General features: G+C 39.3%; 1 protein-coding gene across 1 annotated transcript in view; it reads left to right on the top strand.

Moving 5' to 3' along the window:
• The window catches only part of LOC121878671 (SEC14-like protein 2), a 50,688-nt gene that overhangs the window by 1,434 nt on the left and 43,651 nt on the right, over positions 1-5,603 (top strand). The gene's annotated exons all lie outside the window — the stretch shown is intronic.

Below are 5,603 nucleotides of genomic sequence, written 5' to 3'. Positions count from 1 at the left end.
TGACTGTTGTATTGATCGCGTGAGGCAAGTTGCATGTACGTTCCAATAAAAAAAATTATAACAAGTTCTTATAGACCAAAATTTGTAATTTTCATGTCGATTTTTGACAGGATTTTGTATATATTTATGTGAAAAAATATGAACTTTTGTAAATATGGAATAATAATGAAGGAGAGACAAATAATGTAAAGGACTGAGGGAAGGCAAGACCCAACACGTGTTCGGCGCCAACCTCTGGCAGTGGCAGGGCGTGGAGTGTATGGGGTGCTGGGCTGGCGGACTTGGCACGTGATTCAGTGTAGTTTTGTGGGGATTGTAGGGGGTCGAGAAAGGCATAGGGTACGTGTGCCCATTTGACTATTGGGGACATTGAGATCGGGTGTATTTCCCTTATATTCAATATAATTAAAATAAAGTTGCTTACACAATTATCAGTATTTTAATTCTTGCATGTTAATTTAGTTAAATGATGGGTGCCTCATTTTTATATCTTTTATTATAAATGAAAGACAATTCTGAGTAATATTCAATTGAAAAAGCTGAAATATTATTTATTATGGTAACTTTATCTACAACGAAAGTATGTAGTTAGCCATGGTACATTTCTGACGCTCTGGAGCAGTGCTTCTTTACTTTTTTTGAGTCACGGACCCCTTTGAGAATCTGGTGAAAACTATGGACCCCCTCCCTAGAAAAATGCACATAAACACAACTTTGGATGCAATGAATATACTTTATTTTATTGAAAACTCATTGCCTCATACAGTGTATGACATACACAAAGTATGAATAAAGTAAACACTCTGACGACGATGACGACTGTGTTACCTGACCGTGTACAGTAGCATCCCATGCCACCCTACAGATATACTGGTTTTCTTCAGTAACCAAAAATACATACATAACATCTGGTACATATTGACAAAAATAGAACAACTTAATATAAAAATATAGTGAATATAAATGTTAAATTTTTATCTGACCTTCACGGCCCCCCGTGAAGCCCATCCATGGACCCCAGGTTAAGAACCCCTGCTCTAGTCTAGAGTCTAGAGCGATATTATTTTTATGCTGTAACTTAAATCAACTCTATAAGTGTATTCTTACATCTTGAGTTACGGAAAAGACTCCACGCGGACCTGTGTGAATCTGCTGTACCTTAGTTTATTGAAGATAGTAAAGACAATTATTGATTGCCGTGGTAGCTTTATAATATGTGATGCTTGTACCGTTACTAAACTAATAATCCCGTGCACAGCGGGTGATTGTTTGGCCGCTATATTTTACGGACGGGCGAAAGTTATTTACAGTACAGTACTGTAATTAGAGATGAAGTGGAGGTGCTGTAACAAGAACGTGGAAAAGCACAGGGTACGTCGAGGTACTTAGATGCATTTTCATAGGCCCTTTTTAAGCGTTTTGTTAAGGTATTTCTGTTACATAATCTTTCATTCTTTCTATTTTTGTATGGGGAATAGCCCACCCGGGCACAGGGTCATCGACCCACAATGGGGCCTAGGGGTTAAAAAAATTAGGGGAAAAAAGAGTATGTTAGGAATCTACACCACGAAGATGTCGAAAAACCAGCTTTTTGAAGAGAGACATTGTAAGAGGATGAAAACACAGAAGGCAAAGCATTCCACAGTTTGGCTGTGTGAGGAAAGAAGGAGCTACTATAACGGGCTATCTTAATGTGATAAACCTCCGCGAAGAAACGGTGGGCACCGAGGGCAAGACGAGTGTTACGAGCCACTGCCTTGCTGGCGATACACAGGATGCCAAATCCACCGAACATTGCCCGTTAAAGTACCTGTAAAAGAGAGTGTGAAAACAACATTGCGACGAAGAGAAAGGGAATAGAGATTATTGACTAAAGGAGGAGAGTTAATAAAACGAAATGCCTTTGATTCCACCCTATCTAACAGCTAGACAGAAGAGCTGCCCCAGATGAGAGCAGTGCTCCAAGTTAGGACGAATGAATCCCTTTGTAGTTGTAAACAGTTGAGAGGTATGGCAGGTAGTAGGTGGCTGTCAGACAGGGAGGTACTAATGCCTGGGAAGATATTGGAAGCATAATGTGTTGTCTAATGGCAGTCCCTGCTGCCATATGGCATCACAAAAATTGTGACCAAGTCCCAGGTTGCTGATCTGACTTTCTGCCTCATTTACACACAATTGCAGGGTCTCAATTGTTTTTTTACTTTGTCAACACAACATATACTGTATATATCGTTTCTTAATATTGATTTTTTTATTTATTTATACTCTTTATTATTATTATTATTATTATTATTATTATTATTATTATTATTATTATTATTATTATTATTTTATTTATTTATTTATTTATTTATTTATTTTTCTTCGCCCCCCAGGCCCTCTATTGTGTCTCCTGTGTGGCCATGCATGCGTAACTGTTAACTTAGTGATGAGAATAAAAGTGGTCGCTAGGGTGTTGGTTGCTCCTGCCTTTTAAAAGGCCCAAATTGTTTTACTGTCAAAAATGGCTACCGGTTAGTTAGTATGAATAGAAAACTAAATAAGTGAATCTTTCGGTTGACTGTTAGATGATTACAAATTTGGGGTCTCAAATGGAAGAAATCTATAAATTCAGTTGTGCAAGAACGTGTTATAAAAAAAAGTGCGAAAATGTGTCGCCATCGGTCTTGATGCTGGAAAAAAACCTTCGCCATCTACGACGCCTCCCACCTACCGAACAGCAGCTCAAAATATAGGTTATTACTTAATAGAATGTTTGACTTTAGACCTTACGTATATACAAACATGTGATGTTTAAATTAATTTGTCAAGATTGAAGGATTAACGATTCATTGTTGTTTACAAGGGAGTAGAAACAGGAAAATTTGTACATAAGACTACAGGAAAAACAGGATGTCAGTCTCGAGAGTAGATATAGAAATGATTGAATAAAAAATCATCAATCTTGAACGATGGTGACCATGGCGCCCTAAAGTTTTCTAACAAATAAAGAATTTATACTAGCTACGTGTATATGGAGACATCAGCGGTGGAATGTGTTGTTTATACCTTTAACCCGGTAACTTGTTGATTTTATTTATATGTAACCTACAGGTTAGTGTGTTCTTCCGGGTAATTATATTCTCCAGATTATGCAATCCTACATAGTTTTCCCTCAGGCTATTATGTTACCAAGGTTATTGAGCCCCATTTGGCGCCGCCACTGGAAGACAGCCTAAGGCGAATGAATTGACGGTGTTTGTCTGTGTGGTTGATTTCTGTGCGAAAACTTATGTTCATGATTTATGTCGACAGGTTTTCTAATCAGTGGTACAACAGAAAACCGCTACGCATGATTACAGGAAAAGTGGATGTCAGTTTCTATTAAAATTAATTCTGAATTAGAATGAACGGAATTCCGTTATGAAAAGTGGTAATAAATTTATACACAATCTTTCACACTGCCTTTGGTTTTATCCTGAAGCCGGATTCTATAAAATTCCTACCGATACATTGAACTTTGCCGTCTGAAGAGAAGTTATCACAACTGACTGGTTCACATTAGTTACGGCATAAAACTTTTAGGTGTGTTCAGCTATCTTCAATTTCAGGCGAGAATGCAACATAATCTTTAACCTCAGGCTTCTATACTTGTCTGTGTATCAAATTGCCAGGGAGAGAAACCAACTGCATGAAGCAATTGACTAATATAAAATAATTCGTTTCACAGTATAATTATCGTCTTTGCAAAACGGTTTTTTATTTAGATTTTTTTTAAAGTGTCACGATTATATGATCTTCCTAGCAGCTAATATGAAACAGTTAGAATATTTCAGGGAACTGTAACTACGTGTTGATATCAGTGACAGCAGTGAAGCGGTTATGTCTGAAAGTAAAGCGGTTGTTCTCCAGAATTTTCGTCACAGCCTATCAACGCTGAAAAGTAAATGCTTTTTTTTGCTAAGAATTATGAACTATCACAAAGATTCATTCGGTGTTTATTTCTCACGCACGATGATGTAAGAATGCGCTTAAATTAAGCCAACACAAGGCAAATAACATCCGAAAACGCCACCCAAAGTACACACGGACGAGATACGTTCACTTGACGCCAAATAGGAAACAGAATTAAGATATAGAGTATTTTCCATGGGTTAATAAGCTTCATTTTCTCCCATAACTCGTACTGAGCGAATGTGTTTAATTAAAGTAGAATTTCACTGATAATTTGGAAGTTGGGGAGGCGTGGGGAAGGCCAGTGATAGTGTTAGGGAGGCGTGGGGATGACCAGTGATAGTGTTAGTGTGGCGTGGGGAAGACCAGTGATAGTGTTAGGGCGGCGTGGGGAAGACCAGTGATAGGCGGAAAGACCAGTGATAGTATTAGGGAGGCGTGGGGAAGACCAGTGATAGTATGGGGAAGACCAGTGATAGTATTAGGGAGGCGTGGGGAAGACCAGTTATAGTGTTAGGGAGGCGTGGGGAAGACCAGTTATAGTGTTAGGGAGGCGTGGGGAAGACCAGTGATAGTGTTAGGGAGGCGTGGGGAAGACCAGTTATAGTGTTAGGGAGGCGTGGGGAAGACCAGTGAGTGTTAGTGTGGCGTGGGGAAGACCAGTGATAGTATTAGGGAGGCGTGGGGAAGACCAGTGATAGTATTAGGGAGGCGTGGGGAAGACCAGTTATAGAATTAAACACGCGTGGGAGCTACTAAAGTGTAGGAGAGAGAGAAATCCTTTGATCGAAAGAGGAGCCGGAATTTAGGTAGGCCTGGAGGAGGAGCTTATGGTGAACCTGGAGGAGGACATTTGAGGCTGGAAGAAGATTAGCCTAGTTTCGTGACCCACATGCATGTTGGCCACTCTTTTGAAAACCCCGGAGCAGCTGACTCACGCCTTCTTATGTCCGAGTCATGCCCAATGAAGGAATGTTTTACGTTGATAAGGGCCTCAAGTTTCTGAATCGTGATGATGTGTACAGCAACGCGATTAAAACGAATTTCTTGGGCGTTTTTAAGCAGTTTGGGGGTACAAATCCGACACGTTTTAATAATAACAAACTATGTAATATCTCATTTTTCTGTTCATATGCTAAACGCCATATCCCGGTTTAGAGGGGATTAATTTTCACTGAAACTGTTTACAGCTGGTGTTTTCGTATCTGGGAAGCTTTTTATAACCGGATGTCTATTTCATTACAAGTCTCGGAAATTGGCTCGGTATCTCTCTGGCTCTTTGCTCCAACAGAAGAACTAGCCTTCCTGGTGTCACTGGGTCAGTCGTTTATTTAGATGATGGAATCAGAGGTAAACACACGAGCTCACACTGGCCAAGTAACTACAACGCTCTGATGCTGTTACCCAAGACAGTCGTTATGCCAACATTTTTCGCGAGTCTGAATCCGCACAAGTTGTTTGTGAGGATGTATATTTAGGTTGTTTTCAGTGAGTTCACGTCTAGCCTATTGCTTTCACATAGACTTAAGCTTTTATTTTCAATTAAAAAGCATCGGCAAATAAGAATTCTTATGGTACCGTTTTATCTTTTAAGTATTTTTAAATTTCAAAATACGTTTAGTATCAGATCAATATAAACTATCTTATCCTATCTCTTGTCAGAGTTTCGG

The sequence above is a fragment of the Homarus americanus genome, unplaced genomic scaffold, assembly GCF_018991925.1.
Source record: "Homarus americanus isolate GMGI-L3 unplaced genomic scaffold, GMGI_Hamer_2.0 scaffold23518, whole genome shotgun sequence".
Lineage (NCBI taxonomy): Eukaryota > Metazoa > Arthropoda > Malacostraca > Decapoda > Nephropidae > Homarus > Homarus americanus.
This window is presented reverse-complemented; position numbering and strand designations above follow the sequence as displayed.